Source organism: Phyllostomus discolor, chromosome 4 (genome assembly GCF_004126475.2).
Source record: "Phyllostomus discolor isolate MPI-MPIP mPhyDis1 chromosome 4, mPhyDis1.pri.v3, whole genome shotgun sequence".
In the NCBI taxonomy this organism is placed as follows: Eukaryota; Metazoa; Chordata; class Mammalia; order Chiroptera; family Phyllostomidae; genus Phyllostomus; species Phyllostomus discolor.
Genome location: NC_040906.2, coordinates 15,827,623 through 15,848,662, shown reverse-complemented (window position 1 = coordinate 15,848,662; position 21,040 = coordinate 15,827,623).

Here is a 21,040-nt window from a genome sequence, read left to right as displayed (position 1 = left end):
AAAAAGAAGATAAAAAATGACAGTAAAATGACAAAAAATTCACAGCTATTAACAACTGAATCTAAAAAAAAATTAAAAACCCCCCAAAACTAAGCAAACAACTAGAACACAAACAGAATCACAGAAATAGAGATCATGTAGAGGGTTATCAGCAGGGGAGTGGGAGGGGGATAGAGGGGGAAAAGGTACAGGGAACATGTAGCAAAAATGGTAGGTAGAAAATAGACAGGGGACATTAAGAATAGTATAGGAAATGCAGAAACCAAAGAACTTATGTATGACCAATGTACATGAACTAAAGAGGGGGGAATGTGGGTGGGAGGGGGTGTTCAGGGTGGAGGGGAATAAAGGAGGAGTAATGGGACAACTGTAATAGCATAATCAATAAAATATATTATAAAAATCAGTAAATTTGATAAGCCTCTAAACACAATTATCTGAAAAAAAATCAAAAATAAAGAAACAGAACATGAATTACCAGTATCAGAAATGAGAGTGGGCATCATTACAGAGCTTACAAATATGAAAAGAATAATAGAGGAAGATTATGTACAACTTTATGCCATTAATTTGATAATCTAAATGACACAAAGAAATTTCTTGAAAAACACAAACTACCAAAGCACATTCAGGAAGAAATAGGTCATATTATGAACGGCCTTGTATCTAATAAAGAAATTGAAGTGGTAGTTTAAATTCTTCCTGAAAAGAAAACTCCAGCTTTACATGCTGTCATCAGTGAATTACGTTTGTGAAAGAAATAATAACAATGCTATACAAACAATCCCAGGAAGTTAAAAAGGAGAGAATATTTTCCAACTTTTTCCATAAAGCCGACATTACCCTGATATAAAAAGTATACAAAGGCATTATAGGAGAAGAAAACTATGGACTAACACTCATCATGGACATAGATGCAGAACTTCTGGACAACACTTTAGTCAATAAATTCACACTATGTGTATAAAGAATATGACACACAACCAAGTAAGGTTTATCTCAGGAATTCAGGTTAAATGAACATTTGACAGTTAATCAATGTAACTCACTATATTACTGTATTAGCAAACTAAAAAATAAATGATTATCCTAATAGATACAATAAAGCATTTGACGAAATCCAATATCCATTCCTGACCCCCTCAAAAAAATTAAACACACACACACCTTTCAGTAAACTAGTAATAGAAGGAGACCGCCTTTACCAAACTTAATGGTGACCGAATAAAGACTCTTTCTCTAAGATCAGGAATGAGAAAATGATATCTCCTCTCATTGTTTATATTCAACATTATACTGCAGGTTCTAGACAAAACAATCAGGCAAGAATAAGAAATAAAAACTGTCCAGATTGAAAAGAAAAAGCAAAACTTACTTTATTTTCAGACTACATGATTATCTATATAGAAAATCAGATGGAATATACCAAAAAATCAATTGAATTTTTATCTTAGCAAAGGTAACTGAAAATTGATATTAAAAACAGTATTATTTATAATAACTACATTTAAATACTTATGAATTATTCTGACAAAAGACGTGAAAGACCTAAGCCCTGAAATCTTCAACATATTGCTTAGGGAAATAAAAGACAACCTAAATTAATGGAGAGATATATCATGTCATGGATGGAAACACTCATATTGTTAAGATGCCAGTTCCTACCAGATTATTCATTAGATTCAATGCAAGAAGGAAAGGGTCATCAAGGAACATGTGTAAAGGACCCATGGGCAAAGCCAAAGGGGGGAAGGATTGAGGGTGGGAATTGGGGGTGAGAAGGGTGGGAAAAAGTGGTGGCGGGAAAGTGGAGACAACTATACTTGAACAACAATTAAGAAAACAATAATAATAAAAGAAAAGTCAGCAATTTTAAAATAACATTTGACAAGCTGATTCTAAAATTCATATGAAAATTCAGAAAACGATGAACAATTAAGCAAGTTTGAAAAAGAAAAGCAAAGTTGTATATCTAACACTAGTTGACTTCAAGACTTATTATAAAAGCTACAGCAATTAAGACAGTGTAATTTTGGCATCAAGATCAATAAACAAGTCAATGAAAAAGAAGAAAGAGTCCAGAAATAGATCTACACAGATATGGATGGCCAATTTCTTTAAAAGAAAAATAAACCAAGGTGCAAGGATGATTTAGGGTGGAAAGGGTAGGTTTCCAAAAGATGGTGCTGGAATGATTGGGTATTCATATGCCAAATGATGATATTCAATACATATATCACACCATATACAAAAATTAACTCAATATCATTCACAGAATATAGAACTTATTCTATAAAACTTTAGAAGACAACACAGAAGAAAACTTTCATGAATTCGGACTAGGCAAAGATTTATTTCATACCACATCTAAAGCATAATCCATAAAATGATTAAAATTATACATTGAACTTCAACAAAATTTAAAATGTCTGTTCTTCAAACTTCACTGTTGAGAGAATTAAAAAACAAAACATAGCCTCAGAGGAAATATTAGCAAAGAGTTTATCTGATAAAGAAGTCATACCCAGAATTTGTAAATAACTCCCAAAATTCAATTAACAAAAAAGCAAAAAATCTAATAAAAATGAGGAAACAATTTAAATAGACATGCCCTAAAGAAACTATATGGCTGGCAAATAAACACATGAAGAGATGCTTAGCATCATTAGTTATCAGGGACATGCAAATTAAACTACAACAAAATACCACTCCAGATTTATTGAAATATCTGACATTTAATACACTGACTCATATGAAGTGTTGGCAAGGATGCGTAACAGCTGTAATTCTCATTCTGCTGGAAATGCAAAATGGCATAGCCATGTTGAAAAACAGTTTGACAGTTTCTTAGAAAGGTAGGCATGCACTTAGGATACAACAGTCCCTTTGAAAAGAATGTATATTTTACTTCTTTGGGATGAAAGGTTATATATATATATATATATTTTATTTCCACAATATCTTTGTTGATACTTTGTCTGGAAGATTTATCCATTTTTTATAGTGAGGCATTAAAATCCCCCACTATAATTGTGTTGCTGTCAATATCTTTCTTGAAGTCCTCCAAGATGTTCCTTATGTATTTGGGTGCTCCTATATTGGGTGCATATATGTTTATAATGTGTATGTCTTCTTGATGAATTCTTCCCTTGAGTGTTATGAAGTGTCCTTCTGGGTTTCTTTTTATGGCCCTTGTTTTGAAGTCTAGTTTTTCTGATATGAGTATTGCTATCCCAGCTTTTTTTTCCTGTCCATTTGCTTGGAATATTTTTTTCCAACCCTTCACTTTCAGTCTGTGTAGGTCTTTTATCCTGAGGTGGGTCTCTTGTAGGCAGCATACGTGTGGGTCACATTTTCTTACCCATTCAGCTACTGTAAGTCTTTTGATTAGAGTATTTAATCCATTAACATTTAAGGTTATTTTGATAGATATTTATTCATTTCCCCCCTTTGTACCTATGTTCCTCTCTCTCTGACTCTTTTCCTTTCTCTTCTTATAGCATATCTTGTAGTGCAGATTGGTGGAGATGTATTCTTTCAGCCTTCTTTTAATTCCTTACTCCATCTTCCATTTTAAGAATAAAGGATATATTTCATAGTACTCACCCATAATTAAGGATTGCATACCTTGGTTTTGTTATTAAACTGGTACTGTAAAATAAAAAAAAATTAAAGATACAGCAGTTCCACTCCTGGGTGAAATAACAACTATTTTTACATAGCAAACCTGCACATGGACGTTTATAGCAGCTTGATCTGTAATTTCCCAAAGTTGGAAATTATCTATATGTTCTTCAATAGGTAAATGGTTAAACAAGATGTGTTATATCTTATCCATATAATGGTAATAAAAAAGGAATTAGTTATTGATACAATCCACAATAGTATATCTTAAAATAATTATGCTGAGTGAAAGAATGAAAGAATCCAGAATACACCCCCCAAAAAGATGCACAACTAGACAGAATATCAAGCGCTCTTCCTTTATCAGTCAGTGGAATTCAGAAATGATTGTTGTCAGTTATACCCATGGTATAAAACACTTAGATGATGTCAGAATTTATACCCCTTGATTCTACCTTTAGACACTAGCTTACTCTCTAGTATGCATTTGGGATTACATTCTTTTACTTGCCAGCTCTTGAATAACTAACATTTCTTTAGACACTAACTTTCCCCTCCTACTGCTACCGCCACAAGGCAATTGAAGAGCTGTGTCTCAGGACGCAGGAGCAGCAAGACCCACACACTGGACCACTTAGGCACTCCATGGCCCAACCTCTGAGTTGCAAGTCTATCTGGTGCCTCTAGCTGAAAGTGGAATAAACGTGGTCATCTAAAGTTGATCCACAAAATTGATGAAATTCCTACCTGTCCTGTAGAAACCTCTAAAGTCAAATTCTCCAGAAATATAACATGGTTCTGTATCCAGATTCCTTTGAGTCTCCCTTACTCTTTCTTGAGAACTGGAAGCAGAGAGAGCTGGTCCTGCCCAGAGTGTGGAATTAGGTGAATGACAGGCGAAGTGTGTGTTCACCTCCTGCACACATATGTCTCTACTTTATGCTTCTGTTTTACCCTCTGTTTTGACCTCTGAGTTATTTTCTTCATAGCCTATGAAACCAAGTTTGATTTTGTAATTGTATTTTTTTAATCTTCAACTTAATTCGATGATTTTATAACTGGTTTTCTGGTTAAAAGCCTCAGTTAAATTCATCCCAGGGGAATCTCATCTGTGGCCTGTCTTTACAGTCAACATCTTCCATTCCATCCGTCTGACCGTTATGAGGGAGACTCAGCCACCCAGCAGAAATTCTGAGTCTTCCATGATGCTCTACACCCTCCCTCTCTGGTTTTTCTGAGTTACAGCAATTGCACATCCATTGGGATCGTGAGAATTCTCAAGAACAGTATACTCACAAGAATTCCTTCTACCTCTTCCAGCCCAAGCAGCTGCCTGTAAAATTACACATTTCAAAAAGGGTCCTCATGGGCCAGGTCATCTGTTTTCCATATCCTCTCCCAGTAGTCTCCAATCCTGCCACTCCTCCTCCTCTAATGCATCTCATTGGCATCATTGCCTGGCCTAAACTGTGAGTGGGATAGTCAGAGTAGGAATTTCCAGGACAGGAGCCACAGACCTGAGTGGGAGAAAGACATGCATACAGCCTGTTAGCACCCCTGAGGAGCCAGAAATACTAAATAGTCCTATGCCATCGCAATAATGCCAACTCAGCAATTTGTATTGGTCTCACATACTTCTTCAAGAAGAAAATGAATGGAGAGGAACAAAGAAAAAAAACACAGAGAAAATGGTGGGAGAATGCAGGATGCATTTCTTTCTTTGCCTTCTGGGACTCTTTAGCTGAAAAACTGTCTCGAGTTCTGAGAAAGTTTAGTCATGCCTCTCCAGCTTTGCCCATCACTGGACTCCTTCTGGGTTACCACTGCCAAATATTTAAGAATTTCTGAAAGATTATTTTTCAGAGAAACAGACAAGTTTCTAAGAAGTTGGACTCCAAGAAAAGGGTTCAGTGTGAATAGAAAGAAATATTTTAAACACATTTGGTACTAAGACCTCACCTATATATTTGAGTGATTAACAGTTATTTAAAAAGTAGTGAGCAACATACTAAGGGGTATACAAGTGTTTATTTTAAAGATGAAACAGAGATTAAGTTTCTGAAATGTTGACAGAACATTGGCCTGTTCTGGTAGAACAATCCACTTTCTCTTTTATTTTTTTCCTCATTTTTATTTTCATTTTCATAATGTGTATGACATGGTAATCCACTCCCATCAACCATCCAAAGAGCAGTGGCCAAGCAGTCTTGACCTAGGAGGCCCAGGAAAAGACTTACTTCTTGGCTACTGTGTAACCCAAATAAAGATTCACCTCTTAAGGTGAAGGCCCAAGATCCTGAAAATCAATACAAAGTGATTCATCACTATAGTCCCACCTCATTTTACCCTTATCATCTAGGCTTCCACTTGTATGTCTCCCCTTGTTGACCGGAGCCCCTGTGTTAGCATACAATGAGCACATCTCTAAAGGTGGACTTCACCTCTTTCCTCTATTTTATCTCTGGGAACATCATTCCACTCTGATATACCCTTTGGGCCCCAACATTCCTAAATATCAAACACCCTGTGTTCTAGGTCTTTCTATCCCTAATTGATTATAAAACTAAGAGTATGCCATAGATAAAACTCAGATAAAATTGAGTAAGATTCCTCAGGTAATGTTTACTTTATCTGTTAATCAGCGGCTTTCTAACTTTGTTAGACCAAATCTTCTAAAAAGAAGAAGTCACTGCAGGAGAAGATATATAGGATAATTTGAAAAAGCATATGGACATTCAGGAACATTCAGGGGTCTCTGTAACACTTGCACACAGAGCGTTAGAATTTGAAAGGAATTTTGAAATTATGGTCTGACTCCTTCCTTCCAGTTTCACTGGCTGTGGAATTAGTCGGGCAAGTGTGGACACCACTTGTACTCTCTGAGCTTCGTTCAGTGACAGACCCAGGTCTAGAACCCAGTTTCTCTGATAACTTTCTCTCATGAAGCCTTTCAATGGCCTTACTTGAAGGTTTGCTCACTCTTTTGTGCAAATGGAGAAACACAAGCTTTGTTTCCATCTGGGATGAGCATGGTACCCTCTCTTGAAAGGTTTGCTCAGCTCTCACAGCTTCAGCTGTGAATGCCCCGGTCAGCCTCCAGAGGGACAGGGGAGAGTGACCACAAAGCAATCATGCAGAGCCCACCACCAGCTCTGAAACCACCAGGAGGCAGCCCCTTGAGAGAAATCAGCACGGACCATGGGTTCCCCTTTTCTAGAAAACTGTTTTCTCTCTGAAGGCCCCAAGCCTCGACCTCCAGCCTCAGCCCTGGAAAAGCGAATCTTTCTTAAGAGCCAGCACTTGACCTTGTTGACTAAGGGCTAGAGAGCTGTTCATTCATCATGGAAAATTTCATAAGCGAAAGGAATACATATATTTTAATTCTACCCTTATGTTTACATGATTTATTTCCTGGGAGTTCTACTCTTAATTGAAAAGAAAAGGAATCTTCAAAGAACATACTTTGTAACTTCCTGTACTCAGGTCATACTGATAAACCAAACCCTTTTACTAGGATTAAGAGCAGGGTAATTTAGTTTTTTACTGCATCAAGCAACCAGGGTTATGTGGCCAGACCACTTCTGGAATGTTCTCCTTCCCTGAAGGCCCACCTGTTCCAGCCTACTAGACCTGCCTTGAAGGTTGTCTGAGGTTTACCCTGTTTCTCAGAACTTTAGCAGAGTTCTGGGAAAGGCTGCAGCAGTATTAAGGAAAAGACAGGAGAAAATGGGAGTTAGCATAAACAATAGGAATTTAAGTCATATAACTGGCTAAAGTTTTGCCAGGAAGAATTTTGAGTGCTGGAATATATTTTTAAATTTCCATGAATAGTTTGAGATTAAGGTCAAGCTATGGAAGCAGAATAAAATAATAATAAAGAAGATTGAATGAGAGATATACTGATTTGGTTTGTTTTCCCATCCATGACTATCCAGAGATGCAGGCTAAGGAAAGATACTTGTTACTTTGTGCAAGACAAACTTTCTGAAGGATGTTTTATTCTCTCAACATCTGTGTCATCCCTTCTTTTTGTCTTTTCCTCTCTCTTGGTCCAAGCACCATAGCACATTTATGTCCTAAACATTTTTTATGGATTAGTTACTTTCCTTAACTTTGCTTTCTTCTTCAAACTCAAACATCTGAGCTTTGAATTCTGAGGACTTCTGCTGATTGTATTTAATACACCCAGCTTCTCCTTCTTGACCTGTCTATTCATTCCTCAAACTTGTCCCTCTACCATCTTAGCCCTCAAGCACCCAGAAAGCAGCCCCAACCAGAAAGGATGAGTTAGGTTAGCCTGCCTTTTGAGCTCTCAAAGTCCCCAGCCCCATATCCTCTTCTTTTTGGAGTCCAATGATCATTCTTTTCCTTATAGTCATGTATGAATCTCCATTTTGTTCATGGATAAGAATTGCTTTCTCAGGATCCAGGGACACGCCCTCTGGAATGTCCTGTGTTTTCCTTTCTCAAGAATTTGCCAATAGGTAAGAATTTGAAAACAAAAATGTCTCCAAGGTAAGAGTGCCTGAAAAGCTGACCTCATAGGTGACCCAATTGAGTGCTAACAATAACAATGCAATGTTCAACCCCATAATATCATCCCATTCCCACTATCATCCTGCGAGGTACCATAGAGACATATTACAGATGCTGAGGCCCAAATTAAGAAAGGAACTTGTCTAAGGTGTTAGTAAGAGCGTTTCATCTCAGAGTAAAAACCAGCTCCTTAATGTAGCCTATGGAGACCTACATAATATCTCTCATGCTTTTCTCACTGAGCTCATTTTCCACCACTCTCTGACTCTTCACTGACTTTCATACTTTCTGCTAACGTATAATTTTCAAAAGTTTAAAACATCATTTTTGCAAAAATGTAAAATCAACACATGTCAAATTTTTATTCAACTGACTAATTAATGAGAATACTGTTAAAATTGGTTCAAAACAGAATTTGAAGAGCAGAAATATATGTATACATAAGCTGTCAGCAACATTGGTATGAATTTGATAATAGATGCAAAACTAGTTCATTTTGTATATGACTGCAAAATATTTTTGGATCAATAAAATTGACACACATGTATTTAGGATGAGCAAGAAAAAAGAGAGAATACAAGTTACAAAAATCAGGAATGAAAGAAGAGACATCATTATTAATCTTGCATAAATAAAAGGAGAATACTATGAACAACTGTATACCAATAACTTAGATAACTTACATGGAATAGATAAATTCCTAGAAAGTATACATTATAAAAACTTACTCAAGAGATAATAAAATGGAAATAGATCTATAACAAACAAAACAATTAAACTGGTCATTTTTAATCTTACCAAACATTCAAAGAAGAATTAATAGCAATCCTTCAAATCCCTTCCAAATTGTAGTAAAGTATAAAACACTTCTCAACTCACTATGTGAGGCCAGTATTACTGGGTCCTCACAAATGAAGATATCACAAAAAATAAAATAATTGGAATGTATCAGTAAATGTACTGTATGAATATAGACACAAAAATACTCAACACGCATCAGCAAACCAATCAAGCAATATATCAAAAAGATTATACACCAAAACCAACTCAGACTTATTCCAGAATGCAAAGTGAGTTAAACATCTAAAAATCATTTAATGTAATATACCATATATTTTATTTTTTATTGTTGTGAAATTACAGCTGTCCTCATTTCCCCCGTTACTCTCCCCCACCCTCCCCACCTCTACCTCCCACTTTCAATCCTTCCCTATCCCCATTATTTTTGTCCATGCATCTTTTATACATGTTCCTTGATGACCCTTCCCCTTCTTTCCCCCATTACCTCCCTCTACCCTCCACTTTATATTAATAATAAAGAACAAAGTCATATGATTATCTCAGTAGACATAAAAAAGTAATTGACAAGAGTCAAATGCTCTTTATTATAAAAACACTCAGCAAAACAAGAAGAAAGGAACTAATTTCCTCAATGTGATAAAAACCATCTATGGGAAACCCACAGCAGTCATATTTAATAATGAAAGACTGAACGCTTTCACCATAATATCAGGAGCAAGGCTAGAATGTCCACTCTTACAAGTTCCTCAACATTGTAGTAGTGATTCTGGCCAGAGCAATTAGGTTTAAAAAAAAAAAGAAAAGCATCCAGATTAGTAGAGCAAAAGGAACACTATCTCTATTTGCATATGGTATGAGTTTGTATACAGAAACTTCTAAGGAATCCATTTAAAAAAAACAATTAAAACTGTTAAATGAATTCAGCAAGGTTACAGGATGTAAGATCAATATTAAAAGAGTACTGGTACTTCTACATAATGCAGTGAAACTTTTAAAAATTAAATTAATATTTCAATTTTATTTATAATAGCATCAAAAAGAATAAAATACTTTGAAATACATTTAATAAAAGGAGCACAAGATATACACTGACATTTGTCATTGAAAGAAATTAAAGAACATCTAAATAAATGCAAAACTTTTCCATGTTCATAGATCAGACAGCTTAATAGTGTTAAGATGGCTTTGCTCCCCAATTTGATGTAAAGACACAAAACTATCCCTATCAAGATACCACTGTCTTTTTTCCAAAATCAGCAAGCTAATATTCAAATTCATATAGAAATTCAAGGGATATAGAAGTGCTAAAAAAAATCTTAAAAACAGTCTTGAAAGAGAAGAACAGATTTTCAGAACTCAGTTTCCAATCCCAGAAATTACCACAGCCACGGTAACCAAGAAAGTGTGGTCCTGGCACAGGGACAGACAGATAGATCAGTGAAATAGAACTGAGAGCCCATAAATAAACTCATACATTTATGATCAAATGATGTTCAACAACGATGCATAGACAATTCAAAGGGAAAAGAATAGTCTTTTTAACAAATGGTGTAAGGAGAACTGAAGTAAAATTAATGAGAAACTTTAACCGTACAAGATATACAAAATTAACTAAAAATAGATCATAGACCTAAATGTAAAAACTAAAACTCTTGGAAGAAAATATAATAGTAAATCTTTCTGATCTTGGGTCAGGCAATGGTTTCTTTAATATACCAAAAGTACAAGCAAGAAAGGAAAAAAAATACATAAATTGGACTTAAAATGTAAAACTTTATTCTGCAAACAGTGCCATCAGGAAAGTTAAGACAGCTCTCAAAATGGGAGAAAACTGTTGCAAGTTATACATTTGAAAAGGGACTTTTTCCAGAATAGAGGGTTTGGGAAACATAGGTTTACAGTTGAGTGTGCAAAACACAGAATTTATTTCCATACAAGCAACTGTAAATCTTCTTTTGCCCAACTCTACATATAAGGAATTCTTAAAAATCAACAATAAAAGACAAATTTAAAAATGAGCAAAGGATTTAAATAAATATTGCTCTAAGAAAAATGTAAAAATGGCCAATAAGTGTATGAAACAATGTTCAACATCATTAGTCATACGGGAAATACAAATTAAAATAATGAGATAGCACCTCACAGCACTAAAATGACTATAGTCAAAATGATGGATGATAATAAGTGTAAGGATGTGGAGAAATCAGAATCCTTATTCATTGCTGGAGGGAATGAAAATGGCGCAGTCACTTTGGAAAATACCTTGACAGTTCCTCAAAATATTAAGCATGTACCTGCCACATGATCCAGCAGTTCCACTCCTAGTTATATATACCCAAAAGAAATTAGAACATACCTCCACACAAAAACCTGTATACAAATGTTCATAGGAACATTACTCATACCACACAAACAGTAGAAATAACTCAAATGTCCATCAACTGATAATAGAAAAACAAAATGTGATATATATCACATGATTAACTATTATTTGCCAATAAAAAAACAAAGGATTAATACATACTACAAAGTGGAAAAGTCTTGAAAACATTATGCTATGTGAAAGAAGCCAGTCCCAAAAGTCCACAAAATTTTTTATTATATTTATATGAAACTCTTAGAATAGGCAAATCTATAAAGACAGACAGTAGATTAGTGATTGCCTAGGGCTGATGGGAGGCGGGGAAAGGTAGAAGAGAATAGGGAGTATCTACTAATGGTATGGGGTTTCTTAACAAGGTGAACAAAATTAAATGGTGGCGATGTTGGTGAAACCCTGTGAGTATACAAAAACCACATTGAATTGTGAACTTTAAATGGGTGAATTTCATAGCATAAGAAATAATTTTATCTCAGTAACACTGATTAAAATGTAACGTTTGAGGCCATGTTTTCTTACAGGGTAGAATTCAGTTGTATCACTACTGAATAAAATTTATTATATAGCTTGAAAAAAATCATTTGGATTACTATCATTTTTTTTACAAGTTGAATTCTACCTCTACAGAGGTAGAGTAACGCAGGCAACAGAAATTCAGTCACAAGAGGATATCTCAATAGACTCACGTAATCCCCAGAAAACACCCTAGACAATGTCTAGCTAGTCACTGAAAGGAAGAGCTCAGTAATATCTTGCTCATTTCCAAATCTTGGACAATTTATCTTGAGTTGTCTTTGAAAAAGGCCAGCTAAATTTTCTCTGCTTCAAGCATTCTTCATACACATCTTAACCTGGCTCATTTCCTTCTGAGAGAGAGCCTCCCTAAAATACAAATATTGGTTATCTCTTGCTATTTAACAAATCATCCCCAAAATCTCTGGCTTTAAACAACAATTATTTATTACTTCATAGTATTTCTCAGCCAGGAATCTAGAATCAGCTTATCTGGGTGGTTCTGGCTCAGAGTCACTCATTCAGTTTTAGTTGAAATGTTGGCCAGGACTGCTGTCATCTGAAGGCTTGACTGGGTTGGAGAATTAGTTTCCTAGATGGCTCCTTACATAGCTATTGGCAGGAGGCCTCAGTTCCTTGCCATAGCCTCCTAAGCTGCTTGAATGTCCTCCTAACATATAAGCTAACTTCTCCCAAAGCAAACCATCCGAGGAAAACATGAGGAAGATACAGTGACTTAATTATCCAGCCTCCAGAGTCATACACCATCACTTCTACTTCATTCTATTTTTTAGAAGCAAGTCACTAAGTCTAGCTCACATGCAAGGGACAAGTCTTCACCTGCTGAAGAGAGTGTAAAAGAATTTGTGGACCTATTTCAAAGCATCATAACACACGCACACACACACACACACACCCTCTGTCTGGTACCTCAACTGCCTTATTCAATTTTTGTGTTCTTCATAGCATTTGATATTACTATATTATACATCTATGTGTCAATTATTGACTTCCTCACTACACCGCAAGACCTATGGAAAAGGGATTTTGTGTTATTCCACAAAGAATACTCACTATCTAGAGTAGTATCAGACACAGAGTAGCTCAATAACTCGTTTTCTAAGTAAATGAATGTGTAGATGAGGTTATGAGTTACAAGAGGGGAACCAGGTTTGGGTATGAGAAATTAGGCCTCCTAAACTGGTATATTTCCCAACACTTTATCCCAGAGGAATTCTAATGGTGGAAACAGTGATTTGGGGTGTGGGGGAGATCCATGGGAACCTCCTCTACTCTTCCTGGATCCAAGACAATCCCTGCTAACTGAAATATTGCAAAAGTTTTCTCTGTTCCATACATGTGAACAAAAACCCTCCCATCATTTAAGAGTCAATGTGGGGTCTTGGAGGTAGGGTATAGGGATGTATGTGTCTGTTAGCCCCACATTTCCTCCACTATTTATAAAGAGAAAGTTTAAGAAGCCCTGAAACCACCCTGGATCTCAGGGTTGAACACAAGCATTCCAGCTGGGCTTAAGAAGAAGAGACTTTGAATGCTACCTCACATGTTCCCTTTGTTTATCAGGATTCAGCAGCATTTCTGATGCCAAATGTTGATGTTTCTGGGTTCTGGGGATGAAGGAAATCCACATGCAATTAGGAATCAGATTGTAATGGAAAGTATACAGGATTGAAAGTCCAGAGGCTTTGTATCCACCACTAATTTGCTGAAAGCCTTATTTTCCATGCTTATGAAATGGCAGGTGTGGTTGGGGAGAGCATAAATAGCTTCAGATTCCTATTCAGGTTATACTAGTGTATAGGTTCAAATATATCTTAATATTTTTTAGCAGTCTTAGCCAGCTTCTCACAGAAAATTCAAGAAGGATCCGCATGAGATTCACTTGCATTTCTTTCTCTTTTCTAGCAGCCTCTGGACTCTAGAAAGATGGGAGCACATACACACACACTACACACACACACACACACACACACACATTCATTTCATTACAATTTCTGCAGAACAAAGAAGGATGATGGGAGATATTGAAAACAAACTCTGCCCATTCATATTGTATGATATGAGGCGTTATGTGGAAAATGCCAACTGTGGTGAACTGAAGGGTGGAAGTCCTATTTCCTTGTTATCATCTACCAGGTATTGTAGATAGAGCCCAGCAGAATGGTAACTGCTCTAACGCAGAAAGGGGCTATAATTTCAGAGATGATGGTGAAGTCACCAGCTCTCAGAAAGTATACCATCCTACTGTGCCCTTTGGTGTCCCTCAATGAAGTTCTAAATCAAGACCAAGGGATCCCTTTGGGCCACACTAAGTCTTAAAAGCCACCTCATTAAGCTGAAGAGATGGTGATCAGGGTAGAATGAAAACAAAAGAATTGATGTTAGCCCTTTAATTAATTTTCAGGGGGGGAAATGTCTTAAAACTTTCCATCTGCATGTCCGCCTCTGCCCAGTGAAGGAGCAGCACCCTCAAACAGTAACAGTGATGATAAAGAGAAAACAAAGCCACTCTGTGTAAGCACTGGCTCTCAACAACTCCCTGCCTTGCTGTGGCAGCAGAAGGAAAGGACACGAGACTCTCTCCCTCGGGAATGTCTGGGAAATCATATCCTGGCTAAAGGTTTGGGTCCCGGGGCTGCCGCATTTCAATCAAAAGCTCTTTTAGTAGAGTAGAGGAGGAGGAAGAATAAAAAAGTTATTGGGAGACGGGGAATGACTGAGAAGGCAGAAAACTCAGATTTTTCCTTTGGGTCTTGTGATATATGCAAGCTGACAAATTAAAGAATGTCAGAGCTGAGAAAGCGCTCATAGATGTAGTGCAATGCCCTCATGTTTTAAATGAAGAACCAGCAAAGAGGCTAGAGGATGTGTTTATGATCGCACAGTGGGAAGACTACACAAAGGTTAGGAGGCAATAGTTAGAGTGGCAGACAGGAATGCAAGGGTCTGAAGAATACAAGAAACAAGGAAGAACAAAGGTGTGGTGCTGGCTCCAGCTGATTTTTAGAAGCTGTGATGAACAGTATTTAGTGACTATTCGGGAGGATTATAAAAAGGATGAAATCTGTAGTGTTCCTAGATTTCTGCCTTGGGAGACTGAGTGCATCATATTGTTAATTATTATGATGGGAGACACAGGAGAGGAAACAGGGCAAGAATTTGAGACTTTCATATTTGAGAGGAAAATTCAGTTACAGTGTCCAATAATCAATTTGGCTTAGAGCTCAGGAGAGAGGTTCAGAAATGAGAGACAACAACACATAGGTGATAATAGAAGCCATGGGAGTGAATGACAGCTTTTGGGAATGAATCTGTAAAAGAGGGAGGAGACGAGAGCACTTGAAGAACCCTGATGCTGAGAGGCGGGGAGAGAAAAAGAACTGGGCCACTAAGGAGATACTAGAAAGGTAGGGAAGGACTTGGAGCGGGGCTGGGAGAACCCAAGGTGGCTCACTCCAACATCCAGGGACTGTGGAGTCCATGTGTACATAGCCAGGCTCCCAGAGTTTTCACTCTTTTCTGATCATGATGAAGCAGGAACATCTCCAATCCATTTGCCCTATTTTGCCCTCCTAGACATGTTAGGATTATAAAGCTGGGAGACTCCTCACTCAAAGTCACAGTTCCTAAATGTAACTCAGGATGGGTGCCTCCAGAATCAGCCTCCACTTAGAGATTTACCTCAGTGCTCCATCAACCCCACTTCCGGTGTCCTACACTGAGGGTCTGGTATGTAGATGTAACTATTCAAGCCAGGTAGATGCTCCATTATTATCTATGAAATCACAGCTGCCTGGAGAATCTCCTGTTTAGCAGACTTAGATGGAAGTTTGCAGAAAAGATGAGAGGAAGGGGGAGGGAGAGAAGGAAAGAGCTAGGAAAAGCAGTTAAAACCAACATCTAAACAGAAATCTGTTTTCTCTCTGAATTTAGTAAAACATTAGTAGTAAATAAGCAACAAGCTTCTACCATGTGCACTCAACTCAATTAAATGCTAGGAATATATATTTCCAAAAAAATTTGAACCACTAGGTTTCTCAAACCAAGGTAACATGTAATCTAAGACAATGGGATGAATTAAGCCAGGACTTCAGACTAATGAACTAGGAGTCACAGGGTGTACACAGGTGGCAAACACAAGGCCTGTAGGCTGAATCCGGCCCTCCACCTTGTTTTATCCAGCCCAGCACCTTGTTTCTCCCCAGCAGCAGCGCTGAGCTCCTTGCCCCTAGTTAAGGAATAGTTACATTTACACAGTCCTAAAGTTACATTCGGCCCTTTGAAGGCAACCGTGAGGCTAATGTGGCCCCCGGTGAAAATGAGTTTGACACCCCTGGTAGGAAAAAGAATTCTGGGGTAAAAGTAAAGATATATTAGTTCTAAACTTGGTCCTGCCAACAGTGAGTTGTGAGTCTTTGGGGTATGCCTACTCAAGAAATGTTGCCTGAGCAAATAAATGGCCAAGTATCTGTTAGGTCTCACAGCCAACAGTGCCACGTGAAATATCACCCCCAGATGACAGAGCAAGGAGAGAGTACTATTAGAAATCAAAATAGGGAGAAAATGTTAGAAGCCCAGGGAAAGAAGAATACGTTTTAAAAAGTGATTATGGCCCTGGCTGGCATAGCTCAGTGGATTGAGCGTGGGCTGGGAACTAAAGTGTCCCAGGTTCGATTCCCAGCAAGGGTACATTCCTGGGTTGCAGGCCATAACCCCCAGCAACCGCACATTGATGTTTCTCTCTCTCTCTCTCTCCCCCCCTTCCCTCCCTAAAAATGGATGAATAAAATCTTTTTAAAAAGAAAAAAAAGAAGGGTGTTCCCTCATTGACTTTAAAAAAAAAAGTGATTATGATGTTTAGCGTGTGTAGTTAAGGTAAAAGGACTTATGTAACAGCAATTTCAGGAGTGAGAGCACAGAGTAGAGGAAGAACAGACTCTTGAGGGGACTCCAAGCATTCATGTTCACTAGAGAAGACGCACATGCAGGAGGATATGGCAGGCAAGGCTGGAGGTGTGGGATGGAGCTGAGCAAACCGTGCTTGATTTGGTTTGCCATTCACAGGAAGCCATTGGGGGTATTCTGTTATTTATTGAATTACGGTTGAGGTTTTGTCTTATGAAGATCAAGTCATCCTAGATACTCCTAAGGCATTGAATGAGAGACACAGAATCTGAAAGGTCATTCAAGAAGCTGTTTCAGCCACTTTTCTTCTGTGAGCCTCTGTTCCTTCATCTACATGAGGGAGGACTGGGCCAAGCTAGTGTCAGGTCTCTCCTCTCTCCTAACATTCTGCTTCTAAGTCTAACTGGATGTAGACAAATGGAGAACAACTGGGTGGTTCTCAGGAGATGTTGGTGCCACATTGGATGAAGGTGCTAAAGCAGAAATAGGAGAATTTGCCATTGACTGTGTGTGTGTGCATATGTGGGTGTAGGTTGTTATTTTTCTTAATTGAATGTTCCTCAAGATTATTCAAAAATTCAGTCTCATTTGATCAGAAACTAGCTTGCTATTTTTAGCACGCTTTAGGTGAAGAAGCTACATCTTACTCAAAATGAGCATTTGGTGTCAAGTAGGGGCATTATTCCTGTCCCATGAATGAATGCAGTCATGGGTCTCAATGCCAACTCTATTACGAAACCCAAGTACAAACTACCCAAGTATTTGGTATAAACAGACCTTGAGACCAAACATCCAGCTCTTTCATGCTTCCTCTGGGAGGCTATTCTCCACGATTATCCCCACCTTCTCTTACACTGGCTTCCCCAACTTCTGAGTTTTCCAAAGCATTTCTGGAATGAATAGCCATTGTTAATGCTAACTGTTCATTTTTTTTGTTTCAAAATAAAACGTTGCACAAAGTATGCAGACAAGCACAGAGGTATGCATTTATCTCAAGAAGCTGGGGTTGTCCCAATGTATTACCCCCATTATTTTCCATTGTGGGCTCCCAAAAGGGTTGGATGAGCCTCAGTATTCTTCCGTTTATTTCATGTCTTGCCCAGCCAGCAGCTCGGGAGGTATGGAAAATGAAAGAGTCCAGTCTGGAACCTCAGATCCCGGGACTGGATTTCCCCAGCAGCCAATCTTTATCCTTAAAAGGTTCTGCTCTTCCAGGGATCCATCCTCTTGATTCCAGCTCAACAATCTTGCCTGCTTTGGCAGCACCTGCTCACATCAAACTTGGATGCAGTGGTATTAAGGGAGGAGGTGGATTAAATACCTTTGCCTATTACTTCTTGCCCTCCCTGAAATAGTCGACTGGACTCCAACACTTGGTTTGGGGAAGAATTTTATCCTGAAGCCATCTGGCGAGACAGAGGAAATATCTTTTTATATTCTGCTTCCCTCAGAAATACTGGGCCAAGAGAGATTCATGCCTGTCTCACAAAGAGGAAATGACTATGGTTTTGGGGGATATCACATTGTAGGGCAGTGGGGTCAAGGGCAAAAAAAGGATGGGACTGCAGAATCTACTCTGCATCTACTCATCCCCAGCTTGGGAATTTTCTATAGTCTAACCACGAAGGTCTCATTTTCCACATTGGTAAATTGAAGGTAAGACCCACATATCTCACCTTAGTTTAGTGAGGCCAAAATAAGAGAGAATCATGGCCAGTAGACTCCTCTATCAACAGCCTCCTGACTGGGTTTAACAGGTTTGTCTGTTCACAGGGTACTGTGGTCCATTCAAATAACTCCTGTCCTAATTTGAGTCAAAGTGTACAACACAATTTCTCCTGCATCTAATTTTTTCACCTTTCTCACTTCTATAGGACATAATGTATTTTGATAGATAACTGCATATCAAATCAAATTGAATTGGAGGGAGGTCGCATCTAGCCAAAATGTGAGTCTGCAGGGACTTGGAATGTATGAAGCAGGAGTCTAGCTAAATAATCTCATATAACACTACAGAGTAAAATGTGGCAGAACCAATAAGGAATGTGAGTAAGCCTTTGATGCTTTAAACCACATTCACCTGTAGTGGAGAGAGAACACCCATTAGTGGATATCACTCACATGGCAACCAAGAGACTGGGATATGAGTGGCCTCTCTCTGTCTAGGTTGTGGGTGGAAGCTGTCATCCCTAGAAGCAAGTTCTGCCATACTAAAGATGCTACCATATCACCCTTACACTCTTTTGTTTTTGTAAATTTATGTCTGTTTATATAACCTTCTCTTCTATCTTGGCAGGGAGTTCCTTTTGTGATGGGTCAGAATTATTCAAATGGAGTGTCTACTAAATGACCAGTGAGATATATGAATGGGCAGGTTTGATGTTCAATGTACAGGAAAGGGAAAATGGTTCTAAATTAGAGACTGGGCTCAGGAGAAAACAGGGCAGTTAGCCTGAGACCTGAGAAACATAAGCACAACATGGACTTCCACTTTCTGTGTTTGGTACAATTCTAAGAAATGTGTTTTTCCAACTTTACAATCCAACTCAGGTAACAAGGTAGGAAAGGTTAATGTAACCGAAACAACGTTAAAGACAATGAAGTCTCCCAGTCTGTCTTCCCATACCAGTAACTTGCCAGATATCCGCCCTTGCTGGGCTGCTACACACTATAAAGGGAAAAGCCCAAAGATGTCAAATAATTGGGTCTAGCTAGGCCTATGTTGTTTCTCCTCATTTTATTTATGCTTGGCTGTGTGACACAGAGCAGGTCACTTCTCTCTGGAATTTTCCACCTATAAAATTATATTAGAGCTAATAACTGACCTACTAGAGGGCAAGGCAGTGGACTTCAGCATCTCAACACCCTGATGTTGCAAGTTGAGTTGCTCAACCTAAGGGTCATGACTCATGACTCTGGCCGTGAAGCACAGTTTGTGTGGCCGCCACTTCCCGCTGTGCCTCCAACCAAAGGCCAAGAAACTTCCCTTCTGTTCTTTGTTGATTTTCTTCGTCGACATGTGTTGTTTGTCTTCTTCTTTGTAGATTATGAGGAGCTGGAGTAAAGGAGGAGAACTAATGATCTAGATTCTTTGTGGAAACTGAATTTTAGTTTTGAGTCTGAGCACTTGGTTACATAAGATACAAGTGTGCCTGGAGCATTGATGAGTGAGGAAGGGTATGTCTGAAAAAGGCAGGTGGAAGAGGGAAAGCAGAGAGAGGGTAACTTAGGATGACAAGCACAAGAATGGGGCCCCTAATGGTCCCAGGACCCATGGAGAGGGGCTCAGAAAGGCACAGGTCTCTACAGTTAAGAGCTAGCATTAGGAAATGAATTCAAGGGGCCATTGGTCCTTCAGCCCAGGGACTTCCCTTTATGGTCTGGTTGCCAAGTTCATGCTGGTTCTCCAGGTGAGGGCTTTGAGAGTGGCTGCCCAAGCTGCTGTGGAAGGCAATGCTGGCAGACCCCCCGGATACCTGAGATTTCACCACCGACCCTGGTATGTTGGCCAGGACTGCCTCACTCCTTTCCCTGCTCTGCCTCGCAAGGAAGGGATGCCAGCCTGTCTGCTTTGTCTGGGAGACTTCCGCCATGTTTCTGAGAAATGCTGGCTGTTGAGAAGTTCCTCCAGGCCTCTGGTCCTCCCCAGTCCAGTCCTGCCACAGAAAGGATGATTATTTCCTGTGTGCACCGTAAGGACAGAGAACCCACTCACCTGTGTGGAGGCGTGGAGGAAAGTGTGGAGGAAAGTGATGCCGGCACATGCTGCCTACTCGCCTTTCCCAACAGCCTTTCAAAGCTTACTCACCCTAGGCTGCCGCACCCCCCTAAGTTTGGGACAGCCACCACCCTGCTATTTAGAAGCAAGGGGGATGGGTAACTTTGTAATTTCTGAGACCTTGGCCTTCCTGATAAATTCATAGTGTGTTTTTGCTGAGTCATGTCTAACTGTTCCAGTCCCCATTTTTCCTCTCACATTCATTACTTTTTCCCCCTTTGTCCACGACCTTATTCTGTTGAACTCAGATACCAAAGTGTCTCCTGGGAACAGATGCACTAAGGCCTTACTACTCTCATACCCTCATCCCCACAAACACCTCATATGAAATCTGAAGGGGGAAGTATTTGGCCTTCAATTACTTCCCAGGCACTGCCTAATTTATTCTTTCTTTTTAAGAAAGTTATGTTACATCTGTAGAAAACAATATACAGTCTTTGTTTTTAAAATCACACAAAACTGAAAGGTATAAAAAAAAGTAA